Raw genomic sequence first — 19,242 nt, forward strand, 5'->3', positions numbered from 1 at the left:
TATCTATTCTTGGCAACGAATACTTGTTCTTTATCGTAACCTTATTGATCTGACGATAGTCAATACACATTCTCATTGATCCATCTTTCTTCTTTACGAACAACATTGGCGCACCTCAGGGTGAAAAACTACGTCGTGCAAAACCTTTATCAGTTAACTCTTGTAACTAAGCTTTCAGCTCTTCCAATTCTGTCAGAGCCATTTGGTATGGAGCTACAGATATTGGTGATGTTCCCAACACTAATTCAATAGAAAATTCAACCTCTCTAATCGGTAGCAACCCCGGTAATTCTTTTGGAAACACATCCGGATATTCACAAACAACTGGAACTAATTCAATCTTAGATTCAAACACTTTTGTATCCAAAACATAAGCAAAATACACTTTGTAACCTTTTCTCACACATCTCTAAGCTGACATAGGAAAAAACACAACAGGTAATCCACTCGACTCATCAGATTCAATTCAATTTTCTTTCATCTACAATTCACAACAGCATCATGTATCGTCAACCAATCCATACCCAAAATTACATCGAATTCATAAAAATGTAGTAGCATCAAATCAGCCAAAAAACTGTAACCCCGAGTCATTAAAAGCCAGTTCTTGCAAACTTTATCAACTAGAACATACTTGCCTAAGGGTTTGATACTTTAATCACAAACTCAGTAGATTTGACATGCAAACTCTTACTAGACACCAAATTCATACAAATATATGAATGAGCTGATCCAGGATCAATCAAGCAATCACATTAGTGTTATAAAGAGAAAATGTATCAGTGATAACATCGGGTGATGATGCATCTTCGCGAGCGTGAATCGCGTAGGCTCTAGCAGGTGCTCTGGCCTCTGATCTCACTATAGAATCTCTTATAGTACCACGATTACAACTCATACTTCTAGTGTTTCGGGTTAGTCTCCCTCTAGCAACTGTGTTGCTTGATCGTGCATTCTGAGATGTACTTTTCTCATTTAACTCAAGACAATTCTAGATAAAGTGATCTTGCGAGCCACATTTGAAACAAGCCCGAGCATTCATTCTACATTCACCAGGATGACGTTTTACACATCATTTACATTCAGGTCTATAGTTTATCATACTACCAACACTTGATATTAATGTAGCTTGAGCTTTAGTACTCGTATATTGCTTTCCAAGATCTCTGTTTGGATTCTCGATAGAAGTATTTGAACGAGTATACAAATCCTGTGATTTTTTTGACGATAATTGATAAGGTTTATTCATCGATCTTTTTTCTTAAATCTCTAGACTCGAAGTCAGCTTTTCTCTTTTCTTTGCTCAATTCTTCAGCTTTGCAATCTCGATCAACTAACACAATGAATTATTTTAACTCTAGAATCTCGACTAACAGTTTGATGTCTTCGTTTAACCCATCTTCGAACCTTTTACACATAATGGCTTTGATTGAAACACATTCCCGAGCATATTTATTGAGTCTTACGAACTCTCACTCATACTCTGTCATAGACCCCTGTTTCAACTTAAAAAATCTTTACGTTTTTTATCAATGAACTTTTGACTGATATATTTCTTTCTGAACTCATCTTGAAAGAATTCCCAGGTAACTCTTTCTTTCAATACCACTGATACTAAAGTATTCCACCACTAATACGCAGTGTCCCTCAATAATGAAATGACATATTTTAAGCACTCAGCTGGCGTGCATGAAAGTTCAACGAATACCTGAATAGTATTTTCAAGCCAAAATTCAGCTCTCTAAAGATCAACGTCCACATTATCTCTAAACTCTTCGACTCTTTGTTTTCGAATCTTATCAACTGATGGCTTATTCAATCGTAGAAGTTCCACACCTTGAGGGGCTACAAGAATCGGTTGGAGATTAGGTGGGGGTAGAGCTTGTTGAGAAATAGGATTTGTTCGAACATACTCCATAAACCACTCATTCATCATTTGGAAGAAGGCTACTTTAGCCTCTACTCCCTGGCTACCCGATACGGGTCTAGATTCAGATTGTGCTAGCCCGTGAATGGAGGCAGGTGCATTACTTTCAACATCGTCAGCTACAGCTCGATTGGGATCCACTTACTATACGAAAACACATTTTAAACTGTTAGGAGTCATCACACTATCATAGGTTATATATGGCATGTATAGCTAGACTATCACATACGCTACGTTAGTCCTAGAATCGACTAAACTGTAGCTCTGATACTAATAATCTCACCCATATTCAATCGCGGAATAGGGCTATGGAGCTTAACCAAACATATTATACAATTACACATACATTTTGTCATAAAATTATTCAATTCAAATACAATTCTTTCACAACCAATCATATTGTTCCTAATACGAGCCTATAAGGCCCAAAACATGCATTCGGGGAAGCTCAAGACTAAACTAATAACTTAGAAACTTTTAGAACACTTAGAAAATTTTCTCAAAAATAGGGGACACACACCCGTATAGCCCAGTCGTGTTTCTCACACAGCCAAAGACACACCAGTGTCACAGGCCGTGTGGATATTCGAAATGGGAGCACATGGTCGCGTCCCAGCCTGTGTCTGATCCCGTATAACTATTTGACTTGGGTCACATGGCCAACACACACGCCTGTGTGGCTAGCCCGTGTGCCCTAAAAATGGCCACACATGCCCGTATGCTAGGTCGTGTGCTAGGCTGTGCCAAAACTGTAGGGTATACGGACTTATGCCATACGGCCAAGTTACACACCCGTGTGTGAGGCTATATGGAGCATACTGAATCGATTTTTAATTCAACACCAGGGACACATTACAACACCCTTCACTCGTATTCAAAGCCAAAATAGGGTTACAAAGCATTACCAGACTTACAACACATTTAAACATAGTTTTCTCAAACATTTAATCAATACATACAATCATCATTCAATCTCAGTCAATTTGTCCCTAATACGAGCCTACAAGGCCTAAACATACATTGGGAGTGATTCAGGACTAAACTGATAAATTAAGAAACTTTCACGAACTTTTAAATTTTTTCTCAAAACAGGGGACACACGCCCATGTGGCGAGGCCGTGTGTCTCACACGGCCACCAGACACTCCCGTGTCACAAGACGTGTGGACATTCGAAATGGGAGCACATGGCCGTCTCCAAGCCTATGTCCAACCCCATGTAACTCTCTGACTTTGGTCACACGGCCAACACACACACCTGTATGGCTTGCCCATGTGCCCTAAAAATGGCCACACACGCCAATGTGCCAGGTCGTATGCTAGGCATGCCAAACCTATAGGGTATACTAACTTATGCCACACGACCAAGTCACAGACCCATGTGTGAGGCCGTGTGAAGCATACTGACTTGATTTTTAATTCAACACCAGGGACACACTCAACACCCCTCACCCGTATTCAACGCTGAAATAGGGTTACGGAGCATTACCGGACTTACAACACATTTAAACATACTTTTCTCAAACATTTAATCAATACATACAATCATCATTCAATCTAAATCAATTTGTCCCTAATACGAGCCTACGAGGCCCTAAACATACATTTGGAGTAACTCAGGACTAAACTAATAACTTAAGAAACTTTCACAAACTTTGAAATTTTTTCTCAAAACAGGGGACACATGCCTGTGTAGCCAGGCTATGTGGACATTCGAAATGGGAGCACATGGCTGTGTCCCAGCCTGTGTCCAACCCTATGTAACTCCCTGACTTGGGTCACACAGCCAACACACACACCCATGTGGCTAGCCCGTGTGCCCTAAAAATAGCCACACACGCTAGTATGCCAGGCCGTGTGCTAGGCGTGCCAAACCTATAGGGTATACTGACTTATGCCACAAGGCCAAGTCACATGCCCGTGTGTGAGGCTGTGTAGAGCATACTAACTTGATTTCAATTTGAACACCAAGGGACACATGGCCATGTACTTGACCGTGTGTCACACACGGCTGAGACACACACCCGTGTCTCTGCCTGTTTGAACAAAAATAGGCTAATTACCAAGCCATTTTCCCACCCAAATTGTCACACACCTACACCATAATTTGAAGCATCAACTCAAAGCATAATAGGCATTAAATCCACCTCAACCAACAATCATTTAAACCATTTCAATGCCAACATTATACAAGACACACAATATTCCAATTTGTCGTTTAGTTCATACCAAATATCAACTACTTCAAACATCAAAATGACCAAACTCAAATTTGTATTATTTGGCCTAATTTCACAAGCATACCAACATCTACAAATCATAAATTTAACAATCATAATACCTATTATCATCAATCATCACACAACCATCAACCAACTGAATTCATAAGACATAGTCATACATATATCTACATGATTCAAATATACCAAAATAAGTCCTCACTCATGGCTATTTATGCATACTAAAACATATACATTTACAAGCAATTCATTTGGCCAAAATCATTATTAAGTCATAACAAAATGGCCAAAATCTGTATACATGCCATATACATAAAATACCAAGTTCATATGTACCAAGAGATAGGTGGATAGTGCGGCGATGTCTCTAATGATCCCCAAATCTGACCTAGCTTTGAATTCACTATAAAATATAGAAAAATAAATAAAGTAAGCTATAAAGCTTAGTAAGCTTGTATGACATAAATTCGATATAATCATAACACATAATTCAACCATTGATCATAATATAAGAATTCACATCAATTAACAAACCTTTCAATAACTCATTCACTAAACTATATACTTTCTTCACCATTTCTTCGATTCAAAGCTAATGTGGTTTATGGACATACTTATACCATCTCGTACTAATCTCATACACATTCTCATCTTTCATTTACCTATTGAACCATTCAGAATAGAAGTTGGATACTAAAAGGTCTCACATGATAAGTACCTATACTATGGCCCGTAGCCAAGTCAAGGTAACTTAACTCCGAAATAATGATATCATGGCCCGAAGCCAAATCAGCCGATATGCATGGACCGAAGCCAAATCGATTCATCTCACACCCGAAGTGATTTATCATGGCCCGAAGCCAACTCACTGTATCCCCTAATGACATGTCACTAGTATCCTAAACTATTCCTACGGTTCAACCGGGATTCCAATTGTCGAATTATCGTCGAATCATTTCCAAACTTATTCGTAGTCACATAATCGCAATTTATGCTATATTAAAGCATATAGAATACATTTGAAATGTAATTATAACATACAAACTTACCTCGGATGCTAAAACAACGAATCGAGTCAACTATTCTGTAACTTTATTCTTTCCCCGATCTAAGCCCGTATTTCTCCTTTCTTGATCTAAATATATTCAAAATTGACTTATTCAATCATTTATTCATTCAATTTAGACCAAAACACACTTTAAAACACATTTACACTTTTGCCCCTAATATTTGACATTTTTTACAATTTAGTCCTTATTTCTTAAAATCACAAATTAATGAAATTCCAAATATACCCATGCTAGCCGAATTACTATTATGCCCCTAACAGCCCATATTTTCATTTATTTCACATTTTAACCACAAAGTTTCAACATTTCTGAATTTAATCCCTATTTTGCATTTTCACTAAAAATCACTTAACAAAACTTGTATATCTATAAACAAGCATTCATAATCTATCAAGAAACTTCAAAATACACAAGTATTCATCAATGGAATCATCCAAAATCTTTAATAGTTTTGCAAAATAGTCCCTAGGCTAGCTAGTACTAGTTGCAACGATCTCAAAAACACAGAAATCATTGAAAACGAGACAAAATATACTAACATGCAAGCAAAAATGAGAAGAACGAATGCTCAAGCTTCCATGCCTATTCTTATTTTGAATTTTCGGTGGTGGTATCTCAATTAGAAAGATGATACCATAATTTTCATTATTTTACTAAAGGTTATTTATTAAATTACTTAGTTAACCTTTGTTATAATTCACTAAAATTTACTTATTCATGTCTAATAATGTCCACCAACATTAACAATGGTCTAATAACAACATAAGTACCTTAACTTTAAGGTTCTATAGCTATTTGACACTTTTAGCTAATAGAACACAAGTTTTACACTTTACGCGATTTAGTCCTTTTCAAACGATAAAATTTCTTAACAAATTTTCACACGAACATAATATCATACTGTAAGCATTAAAATAATAATAAAATAAATATTTTGACCTCGGATTTGTGGTTCCAAACCCACTGTTTCAATTTGACTAAAAACGAGCTGTTTCACACATGGCCGTGTAACATAACTGTGTGTAACACACGGTTGAGACACACGCCCGTGTCTTTGCCTGTGTGGACAAAAATAGGCTACTTACCAAGCCAATTTGCCACCCAAACTTGTTCACACCTACACCAAACTTAATGGTACCAAATATATGAGCATTTAAATCAACTCCAACCAAACTTAATCCATACCATTTCATTACCAACCAATACAAAACACAAATACCGTAATGTGCCATTCAATTTCATGCCATATTTCACTTTATCAAATCATCAATATGGTCATTTTCTAAACATGCATTATTTTACCTAATTTCATAAACATGCCAAGTTTATTACTCAACCATTTAGTACACCTAATTGCCAAATATCAACAAGCATAACATATTTATCTTTAATCACATAACCAAGCCATATGCACATTGATATATATAACCATGTCAACCAAAATAAGCCAACTTTCATGGCTATATACAAACCAAAATATTTAACATTTACAAGCCATTTCAATTGACCAAAATTATTATCAACTAATAACCAAAATAACCATAAATCCTATACATGCCGTATAACCAAAACATTAGCTCAAAAGTACCAAAGTGATAGTAGAATAGTGTGACAAAGTCTCCGAATCCCCGAATCTGAGCTAGCTTTGAAATCACTACAAAACATGGAAAAATAAGCAGAGTAAGCTTTATAGCTTAGTAAGCTCGTATGAAATAAACTCAATCTAATAATAAATACACAATTCAACAAATTAAATATATCAACATGTAGCTCACATTAACTAACAAACCTTTCACATATTTAATCATAAGATTATGTGCAAACTTCATAATTTCTTCTATTTAAAGCTTATAAGGTTCATGTACATACCTGTTCCATCTCGTATCAATCTCATATCAACTACGTATTTCATTTATCCATTGAACCATTTAGAATACTACTGGATACTTGGGAAACTCACATCGAAGTGCCACATACATAGCCAATGCTATTTCAATCTCATATCACATATATGCTCACTCTCGAGCTATCAATGGGCCTGCTCATGTAAGCTATCAGAAAAGATGTAGCTACATAGTACTGCTCACACAAGCTGTAAAGTAACCGCAACACATACCGATATACTCAGCTACCAATAGGATGTACAGGACCAGCACCCAGATCACAATATCACAATAACCCCTAATGACATGTCATTTGTATCCTAATCTATTCCGAAGGTTCAACTGGGATTTTCACGTTTGTTGAATCATCGTCTAACATGTCCATAGTCTCGTGTTCATATTATATGTAATATCAAAGCATTTAAAATATATTCACAATGAGACTTATTACATACGAACTTACCTCGGACGTTAAAATGGCGAAATAGGTCGATTAGTCGAGTACTTTGTTTTTCCGCCAATCTAGATCCGAATTTCATTTTTCTTGATCTATATGTAATCAAAATAAACTTATTTCATTACCTCTCTATTCAATTTACTCCAAAATTCACATTAAGGCACTTTTACACATTTACGCCTAATGTTTCACATTTTTACAATTTAGTCCTTATTTCATAACATCACAAATTCATGCAATTTAATACCAACCCATGCTAGCCGAATTTCAATTAAGTCTCTAGCAGCCCATATTTTTCATTTATTTCATATTTTAACCACAAAGTTTCCATATTTCCCAATTTAATCCCTAATTTGCATTTTCACTAAAAATCACTTAATAAAACTTGTATAACTATCATCAAACATTTATAATCTATCATCAATCATTAAAATACATGTTTATTCATCAATGGAAACTTTATAAAACTTTAACAGTTTTGCAAAATAGTCCCTAGGCTAGCTAAACCTAGTTGCAACGATTTCAAAAATATAGAAATCATTAAAAACGGGACAAAATTGAACTCACATGTACTAGGAGAAGTGAACGGATGCTTCAAACAATTCTCATGGATTTTGTAGGCCTTAAATTTGGCTAGGAAGAAGATGATTGAATAAAATTGGCCTTTTGTTTTATTAAATCATCATTTAATAATCTGTTTACTTATTTAACCTTTAATTAAACCAATGAAAATACAAATATAATGTAACGCCCCAATTTTTGGGAATTCTGTGAATGTTGGGATAGGTTTAATTATGTTAGTAGGGCTCTAGAAGGCCCAAGCTTAAGATAGAACCCGGCAATTTTAGTTAATTTTTGTTCCATAAGAAAAAGAGGGTGAAATTATGAAATAGAACCTATGCGAAAATGTTTGAAAATGCTATAGGCTAAATTGAAGTGGCCAAATAAATAGGAGTGCAAAATAGGAGGATTTGCATGATAAACCTCCCATTTTACATGAAGTGGCCAGCCATCATGTTGTTGTAGACAAAATGTGCACTTGATATCCATAATTTATGGTACAAATTGATACAAATTGATAATGGGTTAGGTAAATGTTCCATGATAATGGGTTAGGTAAATGTTCCATGATGGGAATTTCATGTCTTTTGTATTAAAGAATTAAATGGATGAAATATGAAATTTTATTAAAAGAAAAAGGGGTGAAAAGAACAAAGTTTTGTCCATCTTTGTTCATCATAGCCGAAAGTTAGAGAAGAGAAAGGAGAGGAGAAAGCTCTTGAATGTTTGGTCACTTGGGGAAGAAAATTGAAGGTAAGTTCATGGTAGTTTTCTTCTATCTTGATGTTCATGAGTTCTTCTTGATTCTACCTTAACTCTTGAAGCATATTTTGGTTTTTAGTTGTGTTGTGAGCATTTAGTCATGAATTAAAATGAAGGAAATGGTTGTTGTTTCATGTTCTTTTGATGAAAAATGGAAGATAGGTGAAGTTGAGCCAAACAAATGAGCATGCATGTGCCTTAGATGCTAAAGGGAAAAATCGGCTAACATGTTGTGCTTTAAAATGATGAAATGGAGATTATACTTAAGTAAATTCATAGATATGTGATGATTGATTGGTGATATACATGTTTAAATAACATGCATGCAAGTTATGTGTGAAAGAGTGAATTTGGTAATAAATCTGCTTGGGACAGCAGCAGTAATGTGACTTTGGAAAATCACCATAAATTGTGGGAGATGAATTAGAAGCTGAATAAATTATGTAATTAAATTTTAATGAGTCTAGTTTCAAATGGAATAAACTAGAACATATTTTGAATTCTGTACAATGAGAAATTTGATTCGTAATGAAGAGTGGTCAGATTAGTCAAACAGTGAAACATGGGAAACTTTAAGAAAAATCTGGTATTGATTGGCCATATCAAAAATTCTGAAAATTTTATGGATAGAAGATATATGAGTCTATTTTCAGGGAAAATTAACGGCACTTGATTTGGAGTTTCGTAGTTCCAGTTATAAATAATTTATTGACTGTTGCTCAGGAAGACAGCTTGCAGTGAAATTATGATTATGTGGTAAACATTGACAAAAATTTGTTAATGAGTTGCTTATTGTTTTCTTATAAGCTTACTATGATCTGTAGGTGTGGTTGGCCGAATATTGTAAGGGGTTAATACGTAGTTCGTATTTGAATAGTTAGATTAATGTGTTAGTAATCCAATTGTAGGCAGTTCGTGTGTGGATCTCGTCATCATATCGTTGCAAACAGGTGTGTAACTAACACCCTCTTTCTTAGTCTGGATCGGCAAAAGTCAAAAAGCCGAAATTTTGAAAACCGGTATTTTGTAGATTTACGAGTGTGCGAATGCTTGTGAGGTAAATCGATTAATGTTTTTGGTAAGCTGCAAAATTTGGACTGCAAAGTGCATGATTTCTGTTCCCTCGATATTTTTGGGCTTAATGGGCCAAAATTGGAATGATGGGCCAACGGGCCCAATTCGGTAAGAACCCTCGGTACGTGATTCTGTTAGTACGTGAAAAGTAGGAATATGCATGAAAAACCCTAAAATAGATAAATTACTGAAATACCTTTAAAAGTGGAAAATTTACAGTTTTACCCCTAGTAGATAAATTACCGAAATACCCCTAGGGTTAAATTGACCTAAATGCATGTTTGACTGTTGTTATTTACTACATGCCATGTTGTTATTATCTGATGCATGGGATTGGGATATTGACGGAGGAAGTACTGAAAGTGGCTTGTCCACGTAGTGGAGGCTTTGCCTCAATTTACTGTTAACTGAGCAGCAAGGCTGCAACTGTGGAGTGTTGGGCTGGGTGGGTTGAGCTATTCCCCACATAGAGTGTAGGGCTGGTACGGGTGAAGTGTAGTGGTTGGTGGGTTGAGTAGTCTCCCCAAATGGGCTTGCATATGTTATTGATGTTGCATGTATTTTGAAATTGGCCTATGGGCCATACTGTTATCTGAATAAGGGGCTAAGACCCAGTTTATTGTAATCTGAAAAAGGGCTCTGGTCCAGTACCACTGTTACCTGAATGGGCTTAGGCCCAATAGGCTTGAGCTGACTTGGGCTTTGAATGGGTTTTCCTTACACACTGAGTTTCCCCAAACTCACCCCTTTTATTTTCATCCACGCAGGAAATCCCCAACCATAGTGGTCTTGGAGCTGTGAGGGAATTCGGAGTGGCCACCAGTTCTGAAAGTTTGGTTTTCTTCTGGTGAACTGGACATCCTATTATTTACGTTGAGGTTTGGGTTTTTAAATGTAATAAGGTCGCTTAATTATTTTTGATGGTTTTAATATGTATTACTAAGATAGGTATTACTTATTTTAACTGTTGAAATTGGATAGCTTTAGGGCGCGTTTTAAAAAAAAAACAATAATTGATTTCAAAATAACACACAACAAGCAAAGCTTCTGCAATGAAGATATTTTCTAAAATTAATCACTTTTCCTAAAAAGGACTTAATCAAATCGGTTTCCTAGAAATATACATGACGTTAAGGTATGGCAATGGTGGTTTGCATGTCTAAGATTGGATCCAAAGGGAGTTTGGTACTTAAGCAGTCCGATGGACTCACCTCCTATTTTCCGGTTTCCTACCTGGTGCACAGCTTCCATTCACTTTAACCTATAATGAAATTATCTTTTAAAACACTAAGTAAGTTTTTCTGGATCAACAATATAAAATGTTTTGAACGCTTTGATGTGGCATGTCAGATTTGGTCAGAACGTCTGGGCCGGGTTTGGGGTGCTACATATAATGTCCATCTATGTCCACTAAATATATCAATGGTCTAATTACAACATAAAGACCTCTACTATTTAATTTCAAAGCCACCTTTAGCTAATAGAACATAAGTTTTGTACTTTACGCTATTTAGTCCTTTTTACCGAATTGAGCACTCAACAATAAACTTTCTTAACAAAATTTTCACGCAAACATTTTATCATGCTGTAGACATTAAAATAATCATAAAATAATTATTTTGACCTCAGATTTGTGGTCCCAAAACCACTGTTTTGATTTGACTAAAAATGGGCTGTTACATCAGCTGACGCTCCTGAGCTTAAAGTTTGATTGTGCAGACCAAAATGCCCCTAGCTCATATTAATTTCCCATACAGGACCTATGTTGTGACACCCTAAAGCCTATGTCCCAACATCGAAGACAGTATGCTCATCTTCAGGGGTGTGTTCCGACATCCTCAGCTTGTGTCACGACATTGAAGGAAGTCTAAGTAATCTTTTGTTCTACTCCTATGTTGCAACATTGAATCCTCTGTTTTGTGACATAGCAACCAGTATCGAGTTAGTGCACCTTCTAATGGTCTATTGCACACTCACAAAGTATATTAGCTCGCCCTTTGGCCTCATTCAGCCCGTAAGGTTAATACAATACTCAAATGACAATTTATTGAATCTAAGTAAATGTAAGAAAACTTAACTAAATCCTAACTAAAATGCTTGTATTTGAGCTCCACAAATGTGAAAACTAGTTTGATCTACTACATCGGATTATGATAGATCAATCGTCACCTTGCGTAACACGTCAAGTCAAATTGACTCAAAGGTCACACTATCCTATCACTGAATCAGAAGTTATTTGGTCATTTTGAGTTTAAGGTTGTGGCATGTATATATAAGATGTATTGATGTTATCTTACTGTATATAGTTGTGGTGAATTGAAAAGCTTGGTATGTTAAGTGCTTATGGTAATTGAGTATATTATACTTGATTTGACATTAGTGATGCGTTGTTGAAACGGTATATTTTGATTGATATGCTTGAGATGTTTGTGGCATATGAATTGGTATGAAATGAGTAGGATTGATAGCTTGCTTTCTTGATGAATAAGATGGAAATATCTGTGAACATTTATAACTTGGAGAAAACTTGAGAAATGTGGTCTAATTTTGATAATTTGTGGATATGTATAAGTCTTATAAGCAATAGATGTGCACAAGGTGCATAAATGTTTGAAATTGAATTCAAATGGCATGTTTCAATAGGGAATAGAATAGTTAAAGTTAAGTGATTGAATGGTTTGATTGGTATATCCTAATGACATTGAAATGTTAGATTCAGTTGGTGATTATATGTTGATTGTTTTGTTAACATGATGAACTTGAATGGTATGTTTTGGGTATGTGTTGAGTTATTTGGGTGTGTATGCAAATCTGGGTGGTAAGATGGCTTTGTAAATATATACAAAACATACCCAAAACATACCATTCAAGTTCATACCAAACCAAAGTTAACACCCACACCAAACCAAATGGCACCAAACATAACATAAATAGGTATTCATCCAATCTCAAATAAACTTAATTCATACCATTTCAATACCATCAATTACAAGGCATACAAATACCACGATATACCATTCAATCTCATGTCAAAAATTCACATTCTTAATCATCAATATAACTCTTTCAAATATGCATTAATTTACCTAAAATTCCCAAACATACCAAATTCAAATCTTAACCATTTAGTATTCTTAATTGCCAACTATCAATAAGCATCACATATCCATCAACATTCACATAACTAAAGCCATATGTACATATTTATATACATCGTCAAATATGCCAAAATAAGTTAACTCACATGGCTATGCACAAAACTAAATAATTAACATTTACAAGCCATTTCAAATGACTAACTTCATTACCAAACTATATATCAAAATGATCAAAACTCCTATACATGCCATATATCCTAAAAACATATGTTCAAAAGTACCAAAGTGATAGCTTGATAGTGTGATGAAGTCTCTTACAATTCACAAATCCGAGCTAGCTTTGATTTCATTATAAAACAAAAAAAAATCTAAGCTATAAAGCTTAGTAAGCTCGTATGAAATAATAAGCAAAGCTCACCATTCAATTGCCATTCAATAATATGAACATAACATAGTACAAAACATTTAATCACAATGTTAACATATATTCAAACACATAATTAACCATGAGCTCACCACTTCCATAGATTCAATGCTTATATAGTTTCTGTACATACCTATACTGATACGTATCTGTAACACCCCTCACCTGTATTCAACGTCGGAATAGGGTTACGGAGCATTATCGAACATATTATACAATTACACATACATTTCACTTACATTTCAACTTTCATTAATCAACAATCAATAACATTCATATCATCCCTAATACGAGCCTACATGGCTCAAATCATACATTCGAGGTGGTTTGGGACTAAATCGATAACTTTGAAAACTTTTAGAACACTTAGAATTTTTTTGCTAAAAATAGGGGACACACGCCTGTGTGGCCTGACCGTGTCTCTCACAAGGCCAAAGACATGCCCGTATCATAGGCCGTGTGGAGATTCGAAAAGGAATCACATGGCTATGTCCCAACCGGTGTTTGACTCCGTGTAACTCTTTGGCTTGGGTCACACGGCCAATACACACACTCGTGTAGCAAGCCCGTGTGCCCTAAAAATTGCCACACACACTCGTGTGCCAGGCCGTGTACTAGGCCATGCCAAACCTATAGGGTTACTAACTTATGCCACACGGCAAGTCACACGCCCATGTGTGAGGCTGTGTGGGGCATACTAACTTGATTTTAAATTCAAACCAAAGGACGCGTGTACATGACCGTGTATTATACACGGCTGAGACACACGCCTGTGTGAACAAAAATAGGCTATTTACCAAGCCAATTTGCCACCCAAACTTGTGCACACCTATACCAAACTCAATGGCACCAAAACATAGCATATATAAGCATTTAAATCAACTCCAATAAAGCATAATCCATACCATTTCATTATCAACCAATACAAAACAAAAATACCATAATATAACATTGAAATTCATACCAAACTTCACTTTCTCAAATCATCAATATGACCATTATCAACTATATATTATTTGATCTATGTTTTCTAGCATATCAATCATTCAAAACTTAACTATTAGATATCTATAATGCTAATTATCCACAAGCATCACATATCCAACATTCAAAACATCACACAAGCCATATACATATATATACATGTTTCATTCATACCAAAATAAGCCAACTCCTATGTCAATATACAAAACCAAACTTAGGACATTTACAAGCCAATTCAAATGGCTACAATCATCATCAACTTATGCACTAAAATGACCAAATTCCCTATACATGCCATATACTCAAGATACTTAAGTTCCAAGGGTACCAAGGTGATAGTAGGATAGTGTGACGAAATCTCCGACGATCCCCGAATCCGAGCTAGCTTTGAAGTTACTATAAAACACAGTAAACAAACAAAGTAAGCTTTATGGCTTAGTAAGCTCATATGAAAATAATAAGCAAATCTCACCATTCATTTACCATTCAAATAATATGAACATAATATGTATCGATACATTTAATTTAAGGGTTAACATAAATTCAATCACATAATTGATCATAAACTCACAACTTCTTTAGATTCAACGCTCCTATAGTTTTCCGTACATACCTGTACCGATACGTATCTATTTCTCACCATTTCACATCTTTAATATACCCGTTGAACCATTTGGAATAATATTGGATACTAGAGAATCTCGGACCGAAGTGCCAATATATATAGCCAAAGCTATCTCGTTATTACACCAAAGTGCCAATATATATAGTTGAAGCTATCTCAATAATGCTCACTTTCGAGACAATAAATAGGTCTGCTCACACAAGCTATCGGTCATGATGTAGCTACATAGTGTTGCTCACACAAGCTATCAAGTAACTGCAACACATGCTGGTATACTCAGCCACAGATAGGACATACAGACAAGCACCCCAATAACAATATAACCCCAAATGACATGTCATTTCCTATCCTAAACTATTCTTAAGGTTCAACTGGGATTTCACTCTTGTCGAATCATCATTGAACATGTCTGTAGTCTCATATTCATAGTTTATGCAATATCAAAACATTTAAAATACAATTATAACAAAACTTATTACGTACGAACTTACCTCGATTGTAAAAATGACAACACAAGTCAACTAATCCGAAACCTTGTTGTTTCCACAATCTAAGTTCGTATTTCACCTTTCATGCTCTAAATATAATCAAAATTAACTTATTTAATTATCTCTCTAATCAATTTAATCCAAAATTCACATTAAGACACTTTTAAACATTTTCCCCTAATGTTTCACATTTTTTCAATTTAGTCCTTATTTCATAAAATCACCAATTAAGGCAATTTGATACCAACCCATGCTAGCTGAATTTTCCTAGTACACATATTAGCCCATATTTTTCATTTATTTTACATTTTAACCACAAAGTTTCCATATTTTACAATTTAATCCCTAATTTGTATTTTCACTAAAAATCACTTAACAAAACTTGTATAACTATCATCAAACATTCATAATATATCATCAATCATTAAAATACATGCTTATGCATCAATGGAAACTTCCTAAATCTTTAACAGTGTTGCAAAATAGTCCCTGGCCTAGCTAGACCTAGTTGCGACGATCTCAAAAACATAGAAATCATTAAAAACGGGACAAAAATGAACTTAGGCTAGCAATGGATCGAAATTGTAACAGTCCCTTTTTTGTTAAATCAGAACAGTGGTTTCGAAACCACAAATCTGATGTTAGAAAATTATTTTAATATTATTTTTGGTGTTTACAGCATGATAGCATGTATGTGTGAAAATTTTGTGAGCTAATTTTATCGTTTAGTAGCTCAATTTAAGAAAAGGACTAAATCGCGTAAAATACAAAAGTTGCATTCTATTTGTTAAAGGTGTCAATTGGCCTTGGCTTTTAGATATGATGGCGTTAAATGGTAATTAGACCATTCTAGATTTTAATGGACATTAATGGACATCCATTATATGATTTTATTTGTTTATTATTAAGGTTAATATAGTAATTTATTAGTAAAAGTTGATATAATAAAAACAAAAGGAATTTTGTCCATCTTTTCTTCTTATGACCAAATATTGAAGAAGAAAGTAAGCCATGGATGAACACTTAGGGTTTGACACACATTAGGCTTGATTAAGATCAAGAAAGAAATAAATTAGATTTAGATTGGGGAAAATCAAAGGTTATTGAATAGTTAATCTGGTCCGTCTATCCCGAATACGAGGTAAGTTCATAAGCAAATAAATGTCTTTAAATTGAATTATATATTTTTATTTTTCATTGAACTGCATTGAATATCGAATGATTAAATATGAGTAAGGTTTGACAGGGTTACAATATCTGAAACTCTCACACGAACCTCAGGAATAGTATAGGATACAAATGTCATAACATTAGGATTATCGAGATGAGATTACGTGTAAGACCATGTCTGGGACATTGGCATCGTTATTTGACTTCGTGTAAGACCATAGCTGGGCTATCAACATCGATATGTTGTAACACCCCTATCCTGTAACCATCGCTGGAATAGGTAAGGGGTATCACCGGACAGACAGAGCATTTCCGAACAACACAACTTCACAGATATCATATAACATTAATACATTTACACTCATCAACAATTCATCCATTAAAATAGTCTACGAGACCTAAAACATACATTTAAGGAAGGTCAGGACTAAACCAAACCCATTCAGAATTTTCAGAACTTAATCAAACTTTTCAAACTGACAAAGTTACACGCCTGTATGACTAGGCCGTGTGACTCACACGGGCACAAGGCACGCCCATGTGCTCCAACCGTGCCAAAAAGAGGTCCTATACTGACTTTTTAACACGGCCAACAGACACTGCCGTGTGCCATGACCGTGTAAAATTTAGCTAGCTACTGACTTATTTAATCTAAATGTAATCAAAATTAACTTATTTAATTATCATTGTATTCAATTTAGTCCAAAATACACATTAAAAAATTTTATATTTTTGCCTCTAATATTTCAAAATTTTTACAATTTAGTCCTTATCTCATAAAAATACAAATTCATGTAATTCAACCTATACCCATGCTAGCTGAATTTCAATTAAGTCCCTAGCAGCCCATATTTTTCATTTATTTCACAATTTAACCACAAAATTTTAACATTTCTCAATTAAATCTTTAAATGGCAATTTTGTCAAAAATCACTTTACAAATGTTGTTTATATAAAAACAAGCATACATTTTCTATCATCAAACATCAAAATGCACCTATATTCATCAATGAAAAAACCTTAAAACTTTAAAAATTTTGTAAATTAGTCCCTGGGATAGATAAATTAAACTGCAACGATCTCAAAAACATAAAATCATTAAAAACGGGACAAAATCCACTTACCAATTAAGCACCAAAGTGCCCGAACCTTAGCAAGCTCTCATGGAGATTTCTTTCTTTTTATTTTAGGTGGAGGAAGATGACTAAAAGATGATATCTTGGTTTTTCTTTATTTTACTTAATTTAATTTACTAAATTACATTTTTAACCTTGGTTATAAATCATTAATATCAGTTAATATATGTCCAAGAATGTCCACTCAAATAAAAAAATGGTTTAATTACCACAAAAGGGCCTCCAATTTAAGATTCCATAGCTATTTAACACTTTTAACTAATAGAACGCAACTTGTAACACCCCTAACCCGTATCCGTCGCTAGAATAGGGTTACGAGGCATTACCTATAACACCCCTAACCCGTATCTGTCGCTGGATTAAGGTTACGAGGCATTACCTAACATAAGCATAATTCATCACAATCATGTCCCTTATTACAAATCATGCACAAATTTATGTCAACTTCTTTATAAAAATTTGTACTCAATTAGTAACCAAACACTCATCCATATAAGCTAAGTCTACATAAACCAATCACATAACAAATACAAGTACATTCATTATTAATCAAATATAATCATGTGCATTACTAATTCATGTGCAATTCATTATAATATCTTTAATCATTTACGAATATCAAAAACATTTCATATCATACCTCATCCGGCTACCCAAAAACCAAACCAAACCAAATATGCCTAGCCATTTTAATTCAATACAAGACTTTGCTCATAAGACCATATTAATTCTCAACTTACATTATTCACACATTTGTCTTACTTAACCAAGCAAAAATCAACATAAATTTTTACCACTTATAACACATATACTAATCATGCTTTATAAATTAAACATATCAATAATATTTATTTAATCATTTTACTAATCTCATTAACATAAAACGTATAATAATGTATATATTTTATGCTTCTATTAGCCGAACATATTAACTAAATAAGATGACATTTGAACAAAAAAAAATCATTACTCATCATTCATTTTTATGTATTCAAATTACAACAAATATATTCATTTATAAGCCATTCCACATGCATATATTAGCTTAAATTAAACTATACCTCATGGTTAACTAAGTAAAATTTTACAGTACATACAATCATAAATAATTAACAGAATTTCACTTGCAAAATAATCAATTCATTCATTGCTCATTTAACTATCATTTATAATTTTTCATGAAACTTAACCAAATCAAAACATGTCAATTACATATGCTATAAATTATACTAAAGTTTCATATACACAGCTAAATCAATTTATGTATACATTCAGTCATTTAATATGACTTCCATTTAACAGTTAAAACATATCTATTCTAGCTATCATAAACCAAAAATAGATA

This window comes from Gossypium hirsutum, chromosome A10, assembly GCF_007990345.1.
Source record: "Gossypium hirsutum isolate 1008001.06 chromosome A10, Gossypium_hirsutum_v2.1, whole genome shotgun sequence".
In the NCBI taxonomy this organism is placed as follows: Eukaryota; Viridiplantae; Streptophyta; class Magnoliopsida; order Malvales; family Malvaceae; genus Gossypium; species Gossypium hirsutum.